This window comes from Phyllostomus discolor, chromosome 11 (assembly GCF_004126475.2).
Source record: "Phyllostomus discolor isolate MPI-MPIP mPhyDis1 chromosome 11, mPhyDis1.pri.v3, whole genome shotgun sequence".
NCBI classification, from domain to species: Eukaryota; Metazoa; Chordata; class Mammalia; order Chiroptera; family Phyllostomidae; genus Phyllostomus; species Phyllostomus discolor.
The window spans coordinates 47,147,854-47,171,258 of NC_040913.2; the positions used below are offsets into that span (position 1 = coordinate 47,147,854).

Here is a 23,405-nt window from a genome sequence, read left to right on the forward strand (position 1 = left end):
TGGGAGTGTGTCCACCAAGCATTGTGGGATAGCTGTGACTTTTCTAAATTCTGGACATACAGAATCCTGGAACATAATCAAATGAATGTTACTTTATGCCACTAGGTTTTGCAGTAGATTGGCAGCAACACATAACTGGAACAGTGGCACATGGGAAATGTACCAGGTTTGGAATTAGTTATAGGTCAGTTCAAATGTCAACTCCTTGGCTAGCACTGTGACCTTGGATAAGCTCTGACCAAGACTGGGAAAGTATCACATATATTTTAGGTTGATGTGAGGATTAAATGTGGTAATATCATGTATTACCTAATGTATAACAAGGCCTGTCTTGTATTAGGCCTTAGCAAAAGGAAAATATTTGTTTCCCTTTTCTTTCTTTCCCTTCCACTTTAGGAAGAAAATAAAATGTGGTTATATCTGAGTTGGAAATGTGAGTATATTTGCAAATTGTTATCCTAGAGTAGGTCAATCTACATCAGAGCTCTCTCGTCACTTGTCCTAGTGTCCTGCCTGCCTGGCCTGGCTCCTTTAGGCAGGGCCTGCTCTATACAAACTTAGAGCTTAGTCTAGGGTCTGGCTTAAAATAGTTGCTCAATAAATCGTCAAACAAACGTGTTGAAGAAATGCCTACAAGCTTCTGCTGAGCCATACAACCTGAACATGTTGATGGCTTCATGGTGGGTTAACTGTATAAAGAAATTATATCTCTAAGAATTAAGCTTGATTATTAAATGTCAACTATCAGCAAGACCCAGACTTTGACATTCAATTGCCAGAGGTCAAATACTGGCTCTACTCTTTTTTGGTTGTGTGACCTTAGGCAAGTTACATAACCTCGCTGTGCCTACATTTCTCCATCTGTCAAAGGGTAGGAAAAATAATGTACTTACCCAAGAGGTTTGTTGTGATGAGTAAACACTATGCATAAAGCACCTGTAACAGTGCCTGGCTCATGGTAACCCTGTGTCATTGCTCCTCAAAGTATGGTCCTTGGGATTAGGAACATCCACATCATTTATGAAATGGTCAGAAATACAGGAGTCTTAGATTGATCAAATCAGAATCTGCATTTTAACAATATTCACATATGATTCATATGCTTATTGAAATTTGAGAAATGCTGCTATAATAAGCATTAGCTATTTATTATCATGGTGTGTAATTGCACACATTTGGAAAACAAATCTTCCTAAATTTTTCTATAGCTACAACCTGCAGGGGTTTACAAAATGCCATGGCTTTGAGGATTAGCCCAAATGAAGGACATTGCCAAGAGCTGCTATACACTCATCCACAGCATCCTCTTCATCCCCTCCCATTATACTTCATCCTTCAGTATTTCCTCTTTTCTCACTTGTAGGCTAATGCACACCTTGCCAGATGGCTCCTGGTTTATTCCTGGGCCTGATCACTCTCTGTAGTCCTGATTTATTGTCCAGTGTTCATTCCAGGTAAAGGGCAATGGTTTCCATTTATCCATGGACACTTGTTTTACAATTGTCAGACACATCCTCCTTTGTCATATCTGTACTTTATCTCAAAGTACATACCCACTAAAAAGCCTTTATACAAAGCCTCAGACAGCTTCATAATCAATACCTCTGCCACACTTATGCAGAAATAACCATTGTGACCTATCTGTGAATTGGTTCTTTCAGTTATACACACCTCTCTAACTACATGAATATCACTGGGAAGATAGTTATTCAAATGGTTTTTGGAATGAAAATAATCTTTACTTGTGAAATTACTGCAAGATGATTCATTAAAACTTCATTAATGTCTTCATGACTGTTAAACTGGATACTTTTTAAAAAGAGATTTTATTTATTTTTAGAGAGAAGGGAAGGGAGAAAGAAAGGAAGAGAAATGTCGATGTGCAAGAGAAGCATCAATCAGTTGCCTCTCACACATGCCTGAACTGGGGACCTGGCTCACAACCTGGCATGTGCCCTGACCAGGAAATTAACCTGAAATCTTTCAGTTTTCAAAACAATGCCCAATCCATTAAGCCACACCAATCAAGGCTAAATCAGATATTTTTAAAAGCATATTACTCTATTATATTTCCATTAATATTGTCCACTATTTTAATATCCTGAATTGTTTAATACCTTTGTATTTAACACTTTTGCATTTTTTAATTTAAATACATTGTTCAAGAAAAAGCAATGTCATACATCTACAAGAACCAGAAGAACAACAACAAAGCCCAGAGTGAGTAGAAGCAAGGAAATAATCAAGATCAGAGCAGAATTAAATGACATAGAGACTAAAAGAACAATTCAAGGGATCAATAAATCCAGGATCTGGTTCTTTGAAAAGATAAACAAAATCCACAAGCCTGTAAGCAGGATCACCAAGAAAAAAAGAGAGAGGACCCAAATAAACACAATCAGAAACAAAAGAGGGGAACTTATAACTGATACCACAGAAATGCAAAAGATTGTAAGAAATTACTATGAACAAATATATGCCAAGAAATTTGACAACCTGAGTGAAATGGACAAATTCTCAGAAACACAATCTTACAAAAAATAAAAAATAAAAAAGAAGCAGAAAGCCTGAACAGGCCAATAACAGCTGATGAAATTGAAGCAGTAATCAAAAACTCCTAGCACACAAAAGCCCTGGATGAGATGGTTTTACAGGAGAATTTTACAAAACGCTTCAGGAAGAGCTAAACCCCTATGCTTCTCAAACTATTCCAAAAAATTCAAGAAGAGAAAACACTCCCAAATTCTTTCTATAAGGCTAGCATTGTCCTAATTCCAAAACCAGATAAAGACACAACAAAGAAAGAAAACTACAGACCAATATCACTGATGAACATAGACATTAAAATCCTCAACTAAACATTGGAAAACTATATCCAGCAATACATTAAAGAGATTATACACAAATGATCAAGTGTGATTCACCCCAGGGGTTCAGGATGGTACAATATTGACAAATCAATAAACATAATATGTCATGTAAACAAAAGGAAAGACAAAAACATGATCAATAGATGGTGAAAAAGCATTTGATAAAGTACAGCACCCATTTCTGAGGAAAACACTCAGCAAAATAGGAGTACAGGTAGCATACCTAAACATAATAAAAGCCATATATAAGAAACCTACAGCCAACATGATACTCAATGGGCAGAAACTAAAATCCTTCCCACTAAGATCAGCAACAAGGCAAAGATGTCCTCTTTCACCAGTTAACTCAACATTGTATTGGATGTTCTAGCCACAGTGATCAGAGAATAAAAAAAATTAAAGGCATCCAAATTGAAAAGGAGGAAGTAAAACTATCATTATGTGCAGATGACATGATAGTGTACATAGAAAACCCTATAGGTTCTATCAAAAAACTATTTGACCTAATAAATGAATTTGGCAAAACAGCAGGATACAAAGTCAATATTCAGAAACTGAAGGCATTTTTGTGTACCAACAATGAAATATCAGAAACAGAAACTGGGGAAAATCCCATTTAATATAGCAATGGGAAAAATAAAGTACCTAGGAATAAACTTAACCAAGGAAGTAAAAGACCTATACTTGGAAAACTACAGAACAGTGAAGAAAGAAATTAAGGAAGACACAAACAAATGAAAGCATGTACTGTGTTGATGGGTTGGAAGAATGACCATCATTCAAATGTCCATACTACGCAAAACAATTTATAGATTCAATGCAATCCCTATTAAAATACCAATGACATATTTCACAGATTTAGAACAAATATTTCAAAAATTTATATGGAACTAAAACTGACCCTAAATAGACTCAGCAATGTTGAGAAAGAAGAACAAAGTAGGAGGGATCACAATACCTGATATCAAACTATACCACAAGGCCACTGTAGCCAAAAGAGCCTGGTACTGGCATAAGAGCAGACATATATATCAAGGAAAAGAATAGAGAGCCCAGGAATAAACCTATGTCTCTATGATGAATTAATATTTGACAAAGGGGCCAGCAGCATAAAGTGGAGTATAAATAACCTCTTCAACAAATGGTCCTGGGAGATTAGGAATGGTAAATACAAAAAAGGTGAAACTAGATCACCAGTTAAATGAATAAATTCAAAATGTATAAGAGATTTAAACATAAACTGTGACCCCATGCAAGTCCCATAGGAGAACATAGGCAGGAAAATTTCAGATACCACACGCAACAATATTTTTGCTGATACATTCTCTAGTGCAAGAGAAATAAAGTAAAGAATAAACAAATGGGACTACATCAAATTAAAAAGCTTCTGCATGGCTAAAGAAAACATCATCAAAATGAAAAGGGAACCAACTATATGGAAAAACATTTGCCAACAATACCTTAGAAAAGGGTTTGATCTCCAAAATATATAATGAACTCAAATGCCAGAAAGGCAAAAAATCCAATTGAAAAATGGGCAAGAGACCTGAACAGACACTTCTCCAAGGAGGGCATAGAGAGGGCCCAGAGACATATGAAAGGATGCACAACATCACTAGCCATCAGAGAGATGCATATTAAAACCACAATGAGATATCACTTCATACCGGTCAGAATGGCCATCATTAACAAATCAACAAACAACAAGTGCTGGAGAAGATGCAGAGAAAAGGGAACCCTAGTGCACTGTTGGTAGGAATGCAGACTTGTGCAGCCACTGTGGAAAGCAGTATGGAATTTTCTCAAAATGCTAATAATGGAACTGTCTTTTGACCTGGCAATTCCACTGGTGGAATTATCCCCTAAGAATCCTGAAACACCAATTCAAAAGAATCTATGCACTCCTATGTCCATAGCAGTGTTATTTACAATAGTACTGAAAACAGCTTAAGTGCCTATCAATAAATATATGGATCAAAAACTGTGGTACACTTACACACTGGAATACTACACAGCAGAAAGAAAGAAGGAACTCCTACCTTTTGTGACAGCATAGGTGGAACTGAAGAGTGTAATGCTAAGTGAAATACACCAGGGGACAAAACACAAATACCATATAATCTCATCTGTAATAGGAACCTAGTGAACAAAACAAAGAAATGAGCATAATAGAACCAGAGGTATGGAAACAAAGAATAAACTGACAGGGACCAGAGGGGAAGAGGAGGGAGATAAAGGAGGAAAGATAGGGAAGGGTCTAATTAAAGAACAAATATAAATGACCCATGGACGTGGACAACAGGATGGGTATCGACTGTGGGAGTGGGCATGGGTGGTGCAGGGGAGAGCAATGAGGGGAAAATTGGGACTACTGTAGTAGAATAACAATAAAAAAATAAAAATAAAAAGCGATCTAGTGACTGAACTAGAGTAAACACTCTGATGCAATCTTTTACACACCTGTCCTATTCCCATACCTAACTAACTATATAGAACTCAGCAATCAAAGCAGGACAGTCTTGGGAATGATTTTGGGAAAACATCAGTTAGGAAATCATCAGATTCTGTATCAGGAGTTGTGGGCCCCCTGTGTTGTCATTTAACTGAGAAAGGCACCCCCAAACTGGAAATGCAGTTTATTCCATGGCATGGTGATGGTATAGTCATGCTATGGCTACTGCACAGTTCTTTGGAACTTGTGACCAGGTTGAAAGCCAGGGAGGTGTTGTCTATCTTCAATGGAGGCATTCTAACCTCTCCCTGCCCCACAGACCCCACCATGCCTCCTCTGCCTCACACAGCCATAGGTTCTTAAGGCACTGCGAACGCCAGATATGAAACGGTTTGGAATAAAAAGGTAGGAAGGAGTAACCCCCTCAGCAAGGCATTTGTGTTCATGCTACCTCCTTCTCCTGTTGTGGTTTAATGATTCAGTTGTGACAAAGAAAGCTGGATGTCGTTATGTCCCCAAAGGAAGCCATTCAAATTTGCAAAGTCTCCACTCCAGCCTGCAGGAGTTTGAAGGTTTTCTGGACTGATGCAGACCCCGGCTCATGGGGTCCACCACATTGTGGATGAGATATGAGACAAATTCACACAGACTACTGAGTCCTGTGGAGGAAAAGGGACAGCATGGCTTTTCTCTCAAGAGGAGAAAAAGCTTTGGCCCTTGCCGTGACCAGCCTTTATTTCTTTTCTGAGCCTGTTACAAGATGGTCCTCATTTACTATGCACAGGTTCACTTTAGGTGGTCACCTTTTACAGAAACAAAGGAGATGATGCTGCTAATCACATCACAGAAGAAGGATATTTGCAAATGCAAAGGGAAAAGTGGTTGAACCTGTTACACTCCATACTGGGGAGTTTTCGCACAGACTTTAGGAAGTTACAGTAAGCACTTGCTGTCTCAATTTAGGGTGAGGGAGTTTTAGCAAAAGCAAGTCTCAAAGCAGCCTAGGTACAATGCAGGCCTGATTCCCCACAGGAGAACCTATCCATGGGCGTGGGAACTGTGAATCGGACCTTGCTTTCCACTGGGAGCTGGGCCCACACCATGCAGAATGGTCTCCTACACTGGACCAAATGATCTCCCTCCCTCAGTACATATATTATTTTAATATAATGAAAAAAATACAGAGACATAAAGGGCTTACAATAGCCTCCATCATTCATCCTTTCAAGCATTGCAAGTATATTTAGTAAACAAATAGAGTAATCTGGGAGCAGAGGGCAGGCTGCTACATTATTCAGGTTATTAGAGAATCAGAATGGGCAATGTTTACTTTATTATTATAGTTTTCCAATTAGTGGGAGGGCAATAGCAGTAGCCCAGCTTGGGGTCTCCAGGGACATGTCTGAAATTTTATGTGCAGCTTAAAGGGATATAAGAAGTTATCAGGTCTATGACTTGTTCTAATTTTCCCCTTTCATTAAGGGATTAGGTAGAGAGCTGTGGATTTGAAGATTTAATCAGAGGAGCTACTGGAACTTTCATCACAGTCCCTGAATGAAGCCCATGCACCTCCCATTTCCAATAGAGCAGGTCACTAGATCCTTTGTGCTTAGATCTAGGCTTATCTGGGCTTTCTGGAATTAGCAGCTAAGTGCTCTTTGGCTATTTCCTGCTCTGAGTCCAGTGAACCTTTCCTCCATTCCTGCCTCTATGACACCCTGTTCCTTGGCCATGAGTATAACTGAGGACACCATACTTAGCTGGACATCTCTTGTGCTCTAGCCAGCCTCTCTGCTCCTGTCCTCCACTTGTGCCCCTCACCTTCCAAGAAATGTTCTTCTTACTGCTTTTTTAGGCCACCACACTCAGCTGTCTCTTCCACCTCTGGATACAGCATTCTACACATGTCTCCTTCCTCTCGGGGCTCTTGTAGTTGTAAATAGCCCCTTTCTTCTAAAAAATATGCTTAAAAAGGTATGCTAAATTATAATTATAACAGCAATTTATTTTAGAAAATGTTGATACAGAATATGAAATAAACTAACATTTAGCCTCACTATCCCAAAAGGTACTCATTTTCAGCTCTTTAGCAATGGTTTTCATATATGCATATTCAGTTACTTTCATCACCTGACAGTACCGTGAGATTTTTGTCATGCCATTAACAATTTTTTACATCATCATTTTATTTATTTTTAAATATATTTTATTGATTATGCTATTATAGTTGTCCCATTTTCCCCCTTCACTCCCCTCCACCCTGCACACCCCCTCCCACCCACATCCCCCACCTTTAGTTCATGTCCATGGGTTGTACATATAAGTTCATTGGCTTCTACATTTCCCATGCTATTCTTACCATCCCCCTGTCTATTTTCTACCTACCATCTATGCTACTTATTCTCTGCAGCTTTTCCCCCTCTCTCCCCCTTCCATTCCCCTGTTGCTAACTCTCCATGTGATCTCCATTTCTGTGGTTCTGTTCCTGTTCTAGCTGTTTGCTTTGTTTTTGTTTTAGTCATGGTTGTTAATAATGGTGAGTTTGCTGTCATTTTACCGTACTTTTTTTAATCTTCTTTTTCTTAGATAAAATCCCTTTAACATTTCATATAATAAGGGTTTGGTGATGATGAACTCCTTTAACTTGACTTTATTTGAGAAGCACTTTATCTGCCCTTCCATTTTAAATGAAAGCTTTGCTGGACACAGCAATCTTGGATGTAGGTCCTTGCCTTTCATGACTTGGAATACTTCTTTCCAGCCCCTTCTTGCCTGCAAGGTCTCTTTTGAGAAATCAGCTGACAGTCTTACGGGAATTCCTTTGTGGGTAACTGCCTCCTTTTCTCTCTCTGCTTCTAGGATTCTCTCTTTAATTTTAATCTTGGCTAATGTAATTATAATGGGCCTTGGTGTGTTCCTCCTTGGGTCCAACTTCTTTGGCATTCTCTGAGCTTCCTGGACTTTCTGAAAGTCTATTTCCTTTGCCAGAATGGGGAAGTCCTCCTTAATTATTTGTTCAAATAACTTTTCCACTTGTTGCTCTTCCTCTTCTCTTTCTGGTATCTCTATGATTTGGATGTTAGAATGTTTAAAGATATCCTGGAGGTTCCTAAGCCTCTCCTCATTTTTCTGAATTCTTGTTTCTTCATTCTTTTCTGGTTGGATGTTTCTTTCTTCCTTCTGGTCCACACTGTTGATTTGAGTCCCAGTTTTCTTCCCATCATTATTGTTTCCCTGCACATTTTCCTTCATTTCACTTAGCATAGCCTTCATTTTTTCATCTAATTTGCGATCATACTCTACTAATTCTGTGAGCATCCTGATTACCAGTGTTTTGAACTGTGCAAGTGATAGGTTGGCTATCTCTTCATAGCTCAGTTCTATTTTTTTCTGGAGCTTTGATCTGTTTTTTTATTTGGGTCATTTTTTTGTCTTGATGTGCCTGTTATGTAGTGAGGGGCAGAGCCTTAGGTATTCACCCAGGCAGGGTAACCCACATGGCTTCATTGTGACACTGTATGTGGGAAAGGAGTTCCAGAGGGAACAATGGCACTTGCTCCACTCTCTGCCAGATTTCAGTCACTTTCCCCTGCTTCCCACAAGCAAATTGGGCCCTTCTGGTGCTGATTTCCATTTGGGTTGGCTTGTGTACATTCTAGGAACCCATGGGTCTCTCCAGCAAGCTCTCCTATGAGTCTGGGAGTTTCTCCTGCTGCAGCCTCAGCCCCCAGAGGTGTTTTCCATCAGTGGTTTGAGGCTTTATTTCCCCACACTGGGACCCTGCGTTATGTGGTCCATCCTGCTTCCCAGTTTTGCCTGGTTTATCCAAGTGTGAATGTGGGACCTCGGGGTCCGCCAACCGCTGCCTCACTGGCCAGCTGCAGCCTTATAGGCTGTGCCCTATTTCACAATCCTGCCTTGTTGGGTCTGTCAGCCGCCACTTTGCCTCAAGTCCTCTCTGCTATGGCTGCCGTACTCTGCCCCTCTTACTGGTCTGGATGAATGTGTCTTCTTTAACTCCTTGGTTGTTGGCCTTCCATACAGTTCGACTTTCCATCAGTTCTGTTTTGTTTTTTTTTTTTAATTACTGTTTTTCTTTTGGTTGTGTGAAGAGGCACAGTGTGTCTACCTATGCCTCCATCTTGGCTGGAATTCCTACATCATTATTTTATATGGCAGAGTAGTATTTTATTATATGGGTTTCTTGCTATTGTTTAAAAACCAATTCCTTATTTTTGGCCATTTAAGTAGTTTTTAAGTTTTCTTTCATGTAAACTGCCCAGAGATGAATGTGTTTGTGTATATCTATTGCAATTGCCTTAAGACAAATTCCTAAAAGAGGATTTGCTGAGTTAAAGTGCATGCCTAGTTTGAAGGATTCTGATCAGTGCTGACTGACATTTTATCCTGTGTAAATATTGTTCCAACTGTCTTTGGCCCAGTGAGCAATCGTATTTTTATGACTGCTCCCTAGTTTCATTAGGTAAACCTGCAAATTGCTGCAGGATGGAAACCACACCTACTCTTCATGTTCCCACACCAAATAATAGGGAATAGGTCTCTTGTCCATACCCAGACAATCAAGTCTGGACCAGGTTAGGAACTCCCTCTCAAGGTTGTTCAAAGTGCAAGGTCAGTTCTGGCCTTTACAATTCTAACATTTATTTACAATTCTAATATTTCACATATTTTTGGCATTAGTCTTGATTTTTTAAATATTGCATTAAAATATTACTTATCTTGGTAATTGATTTTTTGGCAGCCCTTAAATGTTTCAACTGAAGTAAATGCCTCACTCTTCTTACTTTCTTCCTGATCCTGTGCCAGTCTGTGAACTCTTCTCTAACCCAATGCCACCTGCAATGCAGGACCTGCTTGTGCTGGTAAGGCGCACATGTGAGATCACGGCCACTCATTTTGGAAGTTTGGATTTACAGACAATAAAAACCCCAAGTTGAAGGTGAAGAGCTAGGCACTTTATTAAGAGAATGCAAAGAGAAAGCAAGAAGCAAGAGCATACATCACCAGACCAAAAATCACCAACACCCCAGCATAGATGCTGGGGAATCCCAGAGTCAGCATTCAAGGTAAGACTCAGAAAAGTTCTGAGGAAAGCATTTTTCCCTTGGGTGAGATTCCAAAGTCTTACTTTGGGGCCTATGTTTAAATAGTTTTTAAACAAAGGTGGCTACGTGCCAAGAGTCTTACATGACTTGGTTAACAGGTCCTTCTGGGAGAGAGGCCTGTTCCCTCCGAAGGAGTGGTCAAACATTAACAGTACTAGTCTCCCAAGGAGAAGGGCCCTTTCTCCCTGGAGGGACAGCACATCAACATTCTTGTTCTTACAGTAAAAGTCACAGTTTTGTCATAAACAGGGAGGATTCTTAATGTTCCTTTAACCTGTCACTGCTCTACTGTCCTGAATGACCTAACCAGATGATGATCAGTCAGTATGTTCTGGTGCTCTTTCTGCAGGAGTGAGTGTGTCTCCCCCTTTGTAGATGCATGTGATAAAAATGACAGCTCTGAGGGTAGCATCAGCTTTGGCCCCATGTATTGTTTTTCTATGGCATGTCTGACGTTCCTGGAGAGGGAATGACTGATGCAGGACAAGAGAATGGGGGGCAGGTAGCTGGGTTCTGGAATTTCAATGAGCAGAAGTTTGATTTTGGACAGGAGGTTTAGTAGCACCCAAGTGATCCTCCCTTAATCTTCCTGGCTAAATTCCATGGGCATCCTGCCTCATGGTCTCCATAATTACTTGGTAATAATTATGATGTAATAATAGACACTGTTATTAAGCACTTACTGTATCCTCAAGAGCTCACAGCAAGGAGGAGATGGGTCCTTATATTAACTCAAGTCACTTGGCCAGGAAGTGTTTGCAAATAATGGCTCTGGGTTTAGCTTCACAGCATTTAAATCTAATTTGGCTATTTTTAGGATGGGTGACTTTGGGCAAATTACTTAAGTCTCCCTAAGTGAGTGTCAGTTTCCTCAGCTATAAAATGAGAATAATAAGAGTGCTCATTTTATAGGTAGTGCTTTGCAAATAAAGTACCAAACCCAGTGCTTTCCACACAACAGGTGATGTTCCAATGTCAGTATGTCAGAGGCAGCAGTGAGCCTCCAAAATCTGTTCTCTCCTTACATATAACTAGAATCTCCAGGGTTTCTTTCTGGGTTTATGGCTATACTGAATAATCACTCTTCTTTCCAGCACCCACAAGCCAGTATGATCATCCTAATTTCAACCCTTGAACCACAGGCTTAATTACAGAAAAGGCCTTAGAAATCATCTCACTATTTATTACACAATATATGGTTTGAGGCCCAGGAGCAAGCCAGGGGATAGTTATATATGTAGAATCTGAGACTCTATCCAGTCCTGTGAAATCAGAACCTACGCTTTTACAAGATCCTTAGATAATTTTTGAATACTCTAAAGTTTGGGAAGCACTTATCTAATCGAATTCTTACCTCTGTCCCCCCCTCCCCAGTTTACCTTCTCTCTTACATCTTCTTTTGAATCCCTACCCTCTTTGAATGTTCACAGCTAGCACTCTTTCTCCCTCTCCTTTCTCTTTTATATCCCCTAATCTAGGTTCTCAAGGTGCTCTTGCCTTGCCTTACATTCTAGACATCTCCAGTTGTCCAGGCTTGGCTGACTTATAGGAATGGTGATAGCTTATGTGAAGCCATGGTTACCAATTTCTGCAGTGACTGTAGTGTTCCCAAACTTCCATGAGTAGGGAACATGTCCCTGGTGGGCCCCAGAGGAGATTGTTATCAACATAAGTGAGTCTGAGGTTAGTTTAGGCATGGAGAGGGAACAAAAGTAAATGAAAGAGCTAGGATAGTTGAGTGATAACAGAACTGCATCATGGTCACACCAGCCAATCCTCAGTGATGCTAACAGAAAGCCTGGATACTATCAGAAAGGCTAAGAGGTGAATCGTGGAATGACCTTTCCGGAGTTTGCAAAAGTCAAGTTGCTCTTTGATCTCTTTCTTTGTACTTAACCTTTTGCAAACTAGTCTTCAAATTCAGCTGAATCAAAAGTAGCAAATGTTAATTGAGCTTCTACTATATGCAAAGTTGAAGAAGTGATGGTTTTTGCCTTTCTGTTCACAAATAGAGATAGAGACATTTGTGAATAACTGGAACAAAAGAGGACCCGAGATGGAACTGATATAGGCACAGAAATAAGAGGAAAGATAAGTCCAGCTTCTGGGAAGGTGGCAGACACCCTGGCCATTGACCCAGAGGCCATGGGCCTTGCTTCTTCGAGGACAAAATCACTCTAATTATGTTCAGTTGGGTGATCATAGGGTTTAAGGGAATTGGAATTCATGTAATTTTTGGCTATCTAAATAGGATAATAAGGAAAAAGGAGGGTTTTAACTTTTTCATAAACATCACTATTGGAAGCAATCACATTCCTTTTTTACCTGTTTATAAAAATCTCTATCTTTCCAATGTACTATAAGACCCTTGACCAGAGAGATTTTGCCTGCTTTGTTCAGGGCTGCTTCCTAACACTTTGAGAATGTATGTCTAGCATGTAGACACTCACATGAAATATGTAGACCCACCCATTTGGATAACTTATTTCAATTCAACAAAAAGTTATTGATTTTCTATTGTGTTGGGACCTGAGGACAGTATGGTGAACAGACGCAGGTCCAGGAAATACAAAAACAAAACAACATACTACAGGTGTTGTTATGGGGCAACAGGATATAAGGAGCTCATAGCAAAGAGCCTATGTTAAATTGGAGATGTCAGGAAAGTCCTCCTTGAGGCACAAGGTGGAGTAGGAGTTATCCAGATAAATGGAGGTGGGTGAACAGGAGGGAGAGCATTCCAGGCAGAAGCAACAGCATGAAGACTGTGAAAAGAGAGGGTGCAGCACAAATCCCAGGGCTGTGAAAGTTGCAGGAGTACAGAGTGTTGAGGGAGAGGGTGAAATAAGCAAGATGCAGAAAGCAGGATCAAAGTGGGCCAGGTGGACAGAGCTGACAGAGCCAGAAGGGAAAGTAGGCTGAGTTCTTGCACTGGGAAGGATTCAGACCAAGGTCAGGTGACTCTCGAGGCCCACAAAAGGGCAAATGGCAGTGCTGCATGCTGGGCCCTGATATGCTTGTGCATCAACACTGATTAGACCTAACTTGGGGGAGTGTTTACTGCATGGGTGCCCTGGCCCAAAACCCACTGCTGAATGTGGATCTCACTCTTAGCAAGAAGAAGATTGGCAGTAGAGTCATCCTGACTATAACAGTTCCACTGGGAGGGACTTTGGGGGCAGGAATGGTGACAGTGGGGATCGTTATAGAGCAGAGCTTTGGAAGTCAAATTGGTATTGCAGTATGGCCTTTTAAGAAATAGCCCCACTTATTCCTCATTGTTTCATTGATCTATGCTTTCATTTTATTTTATTTTTAATTATATTTTATTGATTATGCTACTACAATTGTTCCAGTTTTACCCCTTTGCCCCCCTTCACTCAGCAACCTCCACTCCCTCAGGCAATTCCCACACCTTTGTTCATGGCCATGGGTCATGCATATAGGTTTTCTGGCTACTCCACTTCCTATCTGTACTTTATATCCCAATAGCTATTCCATAACTATATATTTGTATGCCTTAATCCCCTTACCTCTTTACCCATTTCCCAAACTCCCCTCCCATTTGGCAACCATCAAAATGCTCTCTGTATTTATGAAACTGTCTCTGTTCTGCTTGTTTGCTTAGTTTGTTGTTTAGATTCAAATGTTGATGGATATGTACTTTTGCCATTTTATTGTTCTTAGTTTTGATCTTCTTTTTCTTAAATAGGTCCCTTTACCATTTTATACAATAATGATTTGGTTATGATGAACTACTTTAGTTTTTTTCTTGTCTGGGAAGCTGTGCATCTGCCCTTCAATTTTAAATGATAGCTTTGCTGGGTAGAGCAATCTTGGCCGTAGGTCCTTGCTTTTCATGACTTGGAATATTTCTTGCCAATCCTTTCTAGCATGCAAAGTTTCTTTTGAGGAATCAGCTAATAGTCTTATGGGAACTTGCATGTAGGTAATTCTCTGCTTTTCTCTTGCTGCTTTTAAGATTCTCTTTATCTTTAACCCTTGGCATTTTAATTATGATGTGTATCTTGAAGTGAGCCTCTTTGCATCTATCTCATTTGGGACTCTTTGTGTTTCTGAGACTTGCATGTCTATCTCCTTCAGCAAATTAAGGAAGTTTCCTTTCATTATTTTAAAAAATAGATTTCCAATTTCTTGCTCTTTCTCTTCTCCTTTTGGCATCTTTATGATGGAAATGTTGGTATGCTTGAAATTGTCCCACATGCTCCTCAATAACCTTGTGGGGTTTTTTTTGGATTTTTTTCTTCTTTTTGCAGTTCTGATTGGTTGTTTTTTGCTTTGCTATGTTCCAAATTATTGATTTCATTCTCAGCTTCATTTATTCTACTGTTGTTTCCTTATAAATTGTTCTTTATTTCAATTAGTGTATCCTTCATTTCTAACTGGATCTTTTTTATGCTTTTGAGGTCCTCACTAAATTCTTTGAGCATCCTTATAACCAGTGTTTTTTAGCTCTGCATCTGGTAGATTGCTTATCTCCATTTTACTTAGTTCTTTTTCTGGAGTATGGTTCTGTTCTTTCATTTGGGCCATGTTTGTCTCCTTATTTTGGCAGTCTCCCTGTGTTTGTTTCTATGTATTAGGTTAAGATGTTTTGACTCCCTGTCTTGATAATGTGGCTTAACACATTAGGTGTCCTGTAGGGTCTAGTGGCACAACCTCCCCTATTCCCCTATTACCCAAGCTGGGTACTCAAGGAGTACCCTTCATGTGGACTCTGTACACCCTTCTCTTGTAGTTGAGTCTTGATTGCTCTTGGCAAGTCAATGGGAGGGATTTACCTAGGTAGTCAGCTGCAAGGACTGGCTGTGACCACTGGCCACCAACCTCTGCCTTCTGTGGAGGATCAGTTGTATAGGAGCACGGTGGTGGTGCTCCAATGTGGTCTATAGCTGTCCACTGAGTGCACAAGCTCTGGGGTTTTTTGGTGGTACAGACTAAGGTCAGCTCCCTCCTGTATTCTGCTTGGGGCCACCCTGCATGAGTTATAAAGCAACCTGAGATGGCTGCTACTTGTGCTGGGCTTGGAGATTCCCAGAAAAAGCCAAATTGTGAATCTGGGCTGACTGCTGCTAGTGCCGGGCCTGAGGACACTTAGCAAGAGATACAGAGGTTGAGGACTTATTGAGGCTTTCTGTTGCATGTTTGATAGGTTTGAGGAAGTTGTGAAACATGAGCCAAGAGCAGCCATTCATATCTTTGGTGGGCCCATAAGTTGGGTGATTTGGAGTCTTAGAAATCTCTGGATGAGCCAAACAGTGTTAGGCAGGTTGATGGAGTCTCAGATATGGCACCTGCTGTCGATTCTGTGACTCTGTGGGAGGAGGGTTCAGAAAAAGCTCAATGGCTCCTGTCTACCTTTCAGGGAGAGGCTGTCCCCCAGCTCCTGCCTTGATGTCAGACAATTCAGTTCCTCCTTGTATGCCACTGGTGTCTTTCAAGCTGCTACCCTGGTGCTAGAGCTCAGAGGGAGTGGATCTGAGTAAATTCATGTACGGATTTTTTAAGAGGAAATGCCTGGGACTCCAGAAGTTTCTTACTCTGATTTAATTCCCACTAGTTTTTGCAGCCAGAAGTTTGGAGACTTATCTTCCTGGCACTAGAACCCTGGGCTAAGGGACCTGGTGAGGGAGTGGGACTTTTCACTCTCATGATATCATTCCTGAATCTTTATCTACAACACATGGATGTGGGACCAGTCCATTTCGCATCTCAGCCACTCCTATCAGTCTGGATGGATGTAGTTTCTTTAATTTGTAGTTGTCAGACTTCCATTCAACTCTGTTTCTGACAGTTCTGAGTGATGGTTGCTCTATATTTTAGTTGTAATTTTGATGCAGTAAGCAAGGAGGTGAGCCATGTTTTTCTATGCCACCATCTTGACCAGAGGTCTGATATATGCTTTTAATTTCAATTAAAATAGCAGAAGGAAAGTGCCTGGGGGAAATGTAAGCCTTCATTTAGCTCCATTAACAAGGCTATCAAGACTTTCCTTCCTTCAGTCTCAGCCAACTGGTCTTTCTCCAGAAATATTTTAAGTTCTAGCAGGATTTGCTATTTCAACTCAACTCAATAGCATTTTTGCTGTTATTATTTTTTAAATACTCACCTGGGGACTTTTTTTCATTGTTTTTCAGGGAGAGAAGGAGGGAGAGAGAGAGTCACTGAGAGAAATATAACATGAGAGAAACATCAACATGAGACAGAAACATCAACTGGCTGCCTTCTCGTAAGTGCCCCAACCAGAAATAGAACCCACAACCTGGGTATGTGCCCTGACCAGGAATCGAACCCATGGCTTTTTGGTCTACAGGGTGCTGCTCCAACCAACTGAGCCACACTGACCAGAGCTCAATAGCATTTTAAAAATTACAATTGACAATATTATGTTAGTTTCAGGTGTACATTATTGTGGTTAGACATTTACATAACTTACAAAGTGATCATCCCAATAACTTTAGAACCCATCTGACACCATCAATAAATACTTCTTGAGCACATACTATGTCAAAGTGCTAGGTACTCAGGGGGCTATAAAGACCAATGGGGGAAGTCTTGGCTCAGGGGAGACATGCATAAGGAAAGAGATATGTAAACAACTAAATAATGATATAAGAAGGAGTGAACTGGCTGCTATAATGGGGCTTCTGAAAAGTGGGGGATCGGGGGAAAGGAAAGGCTTTGCTGAAGGATGACCCATGTACTGAAACTTGGAGGCCTGATGGAAGGGAAAGGCAATTCAATAGGAGGGAACAGCATAAGCAAAAGTCTACAGAAATAAACACACCCTAGGTACTGCAGTATAGGGTGTGTAGTGAGATATGTGGAGGACACATTTGAAAGGGAGCAGGAGTGATCTCATTGTCATGGCTTTACATGTCACACTCTAAAGTCAAAATTGCCTTTCAAGACAGTGGGGAGACATTGAAGACTTGAAAGGAGGAGTAAAACTACTTTTACCTGTACTGAGATGATTGTGAAGGATGACAACTGCACATTCAACACTGTATAGTGGAGAGAATTTCATGTGGCAATTTGAATACCTTGAGTGATTCCGCCAGTTGTGATGTGATTTTCTGAAACCTGCACTAGTCTTAGAGAACCAGTGATATAGGGTAAGAATAGAGGATGCAAAAATTGACTGGAAAAGCTAGTGAGGAAAAGGGAACAGCTTAAGACACCTCTGGAATTTATAGTCCAGGTGGCAGAGAGGAGAGTACTACTTCATCAAATGCAGGGAACTTGAGAAGAATGGAAGTTTGGTGGAGATAACTCCATGTAGGTAGAGGATGCAGTTTAATGTTGACTTTGGGTAAACTGAGTTTGAGGTGCCTAGTGGACCTCTCCATATAGTGTTCAGGAATTTCCTGGAAATCCTTGACCATACACAGCATCAAATGTGGCAGAGAGTTTGAGTAAAACAAAGAATAAGAAGAGGCCACTGAATTTGGCAATATGTGACTTGAGAGGGTCAAGGTAGTAGAGTTGTGAGGGATGAAATAGAACACAGAAAAGGAAGACATTAGAAGTTAATGAAGTAGGAATAGCATATTTTAAGCAGCTGGATTGTTGCAAGGAGTAGAAAATGAGTGTGAATACAGAAGGGGTGTGTGTGTGTGTGTGTGTGTGTGTGTGTGTAGAGGTAGATGGGGAAATAGAGGTAGAGATAGTGAATTACAATTTATTTGGTATGAGTTCTGTTTTAGAACTTAGAGAGTTATACCCTAGTTAACACATTATAAAATTTGTTGAATTAATAAAAACAATATTAAGATTTTTCTCCTTAAGAAATTTAAAAGACATCTAGCCCAGTGTATTATGTACACATATTTGGCACTTTATCACAATCAGTTGAATCTAGGCATTGGTTGGCCTTCCAGTAAAACAAATGTAACCTAGTTATAGGATGCACTGGCAATTTAATTATTGTGTTCCAATGATGAGACCAAAGGATCTGAGTCAGAGGAGGTGGCTGTTGGGCTAAACCTCCTTGAGGAAGCAGTAGACAGATTGCAGATATCATCCCTTTGATAGGGGACTCAAAACTTGGAAAATTTTAGCTTAAGGTAAAAAGCTGTAAGTCTAGCAAGTAATGTGTATGTTAAGCATTTGTTTCATAAACTACAGATAAGGCCCATCCTGGCTCCAAGAAAAAGCAGCTGACCTCCTGGGGCACTGGCTAGAGATTACCACCTGGGGACATGTTGGAGCATCCACTGCCGCCCCCCCCCCCCCCCCCCCCCGCACTTGGGAACAGCTAACTGTGGAAAACAGGAATGCTGCAGCTTCACTCACCTAATCCTCCTTGAATTTCAAAGCCGTCACTGCACCTTGCTTGTCCTCCTCCACACCCCCTTATAAAAGATCTGGCCAGGAAAGAGAAGGGAAGATGGTTTGTTAGGGTATAAACCCACCATCTTCTTGGATCGCCGGCCATCTAAATAAAATGCCCATAAAAGATTCAATCGCTGTCATTGCTTATTGGATTTGGTAGTGACAGACAGCCCGAATGCTGGTGTCTTTTCCGGTTACACCTTCATTTAGACATAGACAAAGAAAAATGTGATTTTTTTTAAAGATCATCTGCATGGCACCAGGATGGAAACCCATGTAGAGTTGAGTTGTGAGATTAAAATACTTAGAGGTTGATGTCAAAACACATTCAAAGGCACCACAGTCCCTGAGCCCCTTCCTCTGAGCCTGCTATGGAGAAATTCATCTAATTCTATTTTACATCTCTGACCTGCTGGGCTTATTACCTTGATTTTCTCCCATTTACCCAATTGTTTAGTACAACTGAATCAAGCTGACATTTTGATAATAGACTCCAGGATGGGGTCAGTTTTTAAATTTGGTATGGTTTTCCCTAATCTGGTTTTCATTGATTCCTAGAGTTGGTGGAACAGCGGAGGTTCTTTTTACAGTTCCCAGGCAGGGACTGAGAACACTCTTTTCATACAGAGGCAGCTTAGATTGTTCACAGCTTCCTCTCTTGTAATAGCTCAGGAAGTGTAAATGGGTTGGGGGATGGGATGTGTGTTGAATGAAACTGTTTTGTTTCAAGGCATCCAAACAAAATAGATCCTTCAGAATGGTTTTATTTTCTGTGGTGATCCAGTCATGGGCACACAATCTCCTCCTCTTCCTTAACCTGTGTCTGTAGCCTTTTCCATTAGCTAATCACTAGCAGAAAATAGGATTTCTCACCTACAGATGGTGAAGAGAGAAGAGGCTAGGCTGAATATTAGGTAGAAATTACTTGTCAAGATTGATCAATTCAGAGAAAATCCAAATCCCCTTTGAGAAGGCACAGAAGGCATATTTGAAGATTAGTGTAAGGATGTCCTTACAGATCAGATCCATTGTTTAGTTAAAATGTCTGAATATGCAGCATGTATGCTAAATGAAGGATTCATTTGCATTTAAATGGTACATAAATAATTGGATTCTGCTCCAGAGATGGTAATAAACAAGTCCCCTCTCCACAGTTGGACTTGTGAGGTGTGTGTTAGTGTGGATACCTTTCGTATTGCTTTGAGAGTGCTATTGTTTGACAAGACACTGGGGAAGGAATGCATGAATCTGTCACAGGTGTGCACAGGTAACCAGGTTCTTAGTGATCGAGGACAAAGAATTGAACCGAACACACAAAGTTTATAGCATAAAGAAAGAGGGAAGATTTATTAAGTGATAGTACACTCCACAGGACACGGGAGTGGGCCAGCTCTGAGCAGAGAAAAAAAGGGCACGTGGGCTGGGGGATTCTATTCTTATAGGGCAGAAGCCCCCTTGCTCATCTTTGGCGGGTTTTCCTGCGCAGGTACAAGGAGTTGGATTTCAAAGCTACTGCGCATGTGTGGTTTCCTATGATTTTCTTGATTGGCTACTGGAGAAGGGAGTCCCACGATGTTATTTCATTATAATGATATTATAATGAATCAGGGGTAGTGCGCAGGCGCATTCTATGATTCAGAGTTATCCCAGTAAACAGGAACAACCTGTCTTAGGGGGTCTTTGTCATGTATAGAGGTTTTCTACCTCAGCCCTGCGGGGGGCCTCTGGAGCTTCCTTCCTGACTATCTCCTGCCTCAACTTCCCCCTGAGAGACATGGTTCTCAAAAATCTTTTTGGGGTTGTTGAAGGATGAAGATCCGTCTTCCATAGCTGCTTCAGGCTTAGATTGGACAGTAGACCCTGCCTATTGAGAACCACGGAACTCTCGCCCTATTCTATCTAGAGGTTGAAGAGGAATTCCTGAGGCCACCGCGGATGCTGTATGTTGGTCAGCTTCGACATCGTTCTCAGGGATTGGTTGGAAACCTTGGAGCGTCATCAGTTTGACGTGGAACTGCTTAAGTCTAGAAGAAATAAATTTAACAAGTAAATTAAATAAGCAAGGCCCTAAAAGTAGTAAAACCAGCAGTGTTATTAAGGGCCCTAAGAAGGGTAATAACCATGTTAAGCCAGGGAACCATGAGGTCAGGGCTTTTTTAATCCCTTGGCCCTGTTGATTATACTTATGTAGCCATTCTGCCTGTTCATAAATTTTCTTTATGTTAGTTTCGATCATTCCAGAGTTATTTACATAGGTGCAGCAGGTTTTATTGATAACAGCACATACCCCTCCTTGTTCTGCTAGAAGATAGTCAAGGGCAAGGCGGTTATCCATGACTACATTTGCCAATGAGTCTACTGATCTTGAGAGTCCAGCTAGAGTACCAGCAGTATCTTTGGAGACTTCTTCTATAATCTTAGTGAGTTCCCTTAGAGTGGCCTCATGATAGGCGAAGCCTCCCCAGGGGGCTGCAGCGGCTATAGTGGCAGCAGCTCCAGTCACTACTAGACCAAAAGCTCGTTTTTTTCTGCTGAGAGATGGACTCCCAGGACCCATGGTTATATTTATAATGGTTAGGTCTTGGGGTGCCAAGGTCCCTAAGGTGCAGTCACCCCCATGTTTAGAGTTGCTGAGATGAGTATAAGCAATAGCTTCTTGAAATTCTGAATGATCCGTTAGCCAGTTATTGGGAGTCCCACATAGCCAGACGAGCCCCGGGGGTGCTGCAATAACTGTGGCATTAGTGGAGTTATATTTGTTAAGGAGGGCATATGGCAAGGGGGAAAGGCAGTCCTTAAAAGGGCCTAAGTTATTTCTCTGATCTTTCCCACCTGCAGGAGGTGGTAGAAATTTTGCTAATATTCCTTGAAGAGATTGGTTTAATTTCCAAGTAATACATTTAGAAGTATCGTTTGTATCTGCATTGTGAGTTTTGTCAAAGCAACAATGGGTACTATTAGGAATACAGTTAGAACCATAATTTGGGTAGCATACTATATGTGACCAATTTAATGGTTTGAAAATTTCTTCCTCAGAAAGATTCTCTAGAAAGCTGGAACTTGAAAGAGAAGCCAGGGCTTGAAATGGGTCGATGGCTCTTGTATGAGTATTATTATAACATGGGGTACATCCCATTGTACTGTTGCACTTAAGAGAGGTGCTGGAGTAATTAAATGGCTTCAATTCTAGTGGGGTCATACGGAAACACAAAGGAGGATTTCGCTCCCATCTGATTCTTAAAGAAAAAGAGGAACGTGTGTAATTGGCAGAGGAATTCAAAGCACTGATTAAGGATTCATTAGCTATTGGGTAGGCTTTTATATGAGTATTGTATCTGGAAGGAGTTTCCAGGTTAGGATGACATATCCAACATTGGGCCAGGTTTTCTCCTGCTGCTAAGGTCCGAGAAGCATTCACTAGAAAATTTTCATCCCATTCCGTTATACAGGGTGCAGGCAAGTAGAGAATGGTTAATAGAAATAACAAAGACATTTTCATTTTAGACAATCCACCCAGATATGATTCCACCCAGAAGGAAGTGAGCAAGCCTTTATATGAAGCAGAGGACCGGTACGAATAGGAAATTTTCAAGAAGTGCAACTATCCAGAATAATGGTGATTTCAGTGCACTGTTATTGGTTATTACTTATCTTTTTAGGGCTTCTTCTTTTTGAACAGGAACCTGAGGTCCTCCAGTGGCTCGCAGGTATAGTCTGGGCTTTGGGTCTCCAGCTGGTCCTGAGTCAGATTGGGATCCGTGGGGGCTAGTTTTACCCTGGAAATATGAACCCAACTATCGACCCCTAAGAGTTTCACAGCCATAGGGGTACTCAGGGCTACCTGGTAAGGCCCTTTCCATTTAGGGTTGAGTTGGTCTGCTGGTGATCCCTCCTTCCAGGTTTTAAGGAGTACCCAGTCTCCCGGAGATATGGCAGTTTGAAAATTCCCTTTCGGAGCTGGTAAAACTTTATTTCCATATTCCTGTAAAGCTTTCTGCACTTGTCCTAAGTTTATTATATACTTAATTGCTTGATGGGTTTCTGTATCGAATATCAGATCTAGAGTTAAAAAGGGCCAGGCATACAACATTTCAAATGGACTGAGTTTAGTATTGGCCTTAGGGGAGCCCCTAATTCTCATGAGGGCTATAGGTAGTAACTTAGCCCAGTTTTCAGAAGTTTCTTGGCAAAGTTTTGCTAATGTCCTTTTTAAAGTTTGATTTGCTCGTTCTACCTTTCCAGAGGACTGTGGTCTCCAAGCAGAGTGAAGATAATATTTTATGCCTAGAGCTTCAGAAACTGCTTGAGTGATCTTAGAAGTGAAGGATGGCCCATTATCACTTTGTAGGGATCGTGGAAGACCAAACCTGGGTATTATTTCCTTTAGGAGAGCCTTTACTACTTCTGTGGCCTTCTCTGTACTTGTCGGAAAGGCCTCAATCCATCCAGTAAAGGTATCTACCAGGACTAGTAAGTATTTGTATCCTTTACAAGGAGGTATTTTGGTAAAATCAATCTGCCAGTCCTCTCCAGGATAGGTCCCTCTTCGCTGAATAGGTTCTATCAGTGGGGGCAGGGATGGCTTTTGCCCAGGATTGTTAT

At 40.9% G+C, this 23,405-nt stretch overlaps 1 long non-coding RNA gene across 1 annotated transcript; it reads left to right on the plus strand.

Moving 5' to 3' along the window:
• The first annotated feature begins 3,106 nt into the window (after positions 1-3,106).
• LOC118497356 lies at positions 3,107-17,214 on the plus strand. Its single transcript, XR_004899881.1, has 3 exons — positions 3,107-3,210; positions 6,820-6,821; positions 17,204-17,214. It is a non-coding gene; the product is annotated as an uncharacterized LOC118497356 (long non-coding RNA).
• The last annotated feature ends 6,191 nt before the right edge of the window (positions 17,215-23,405 follow it).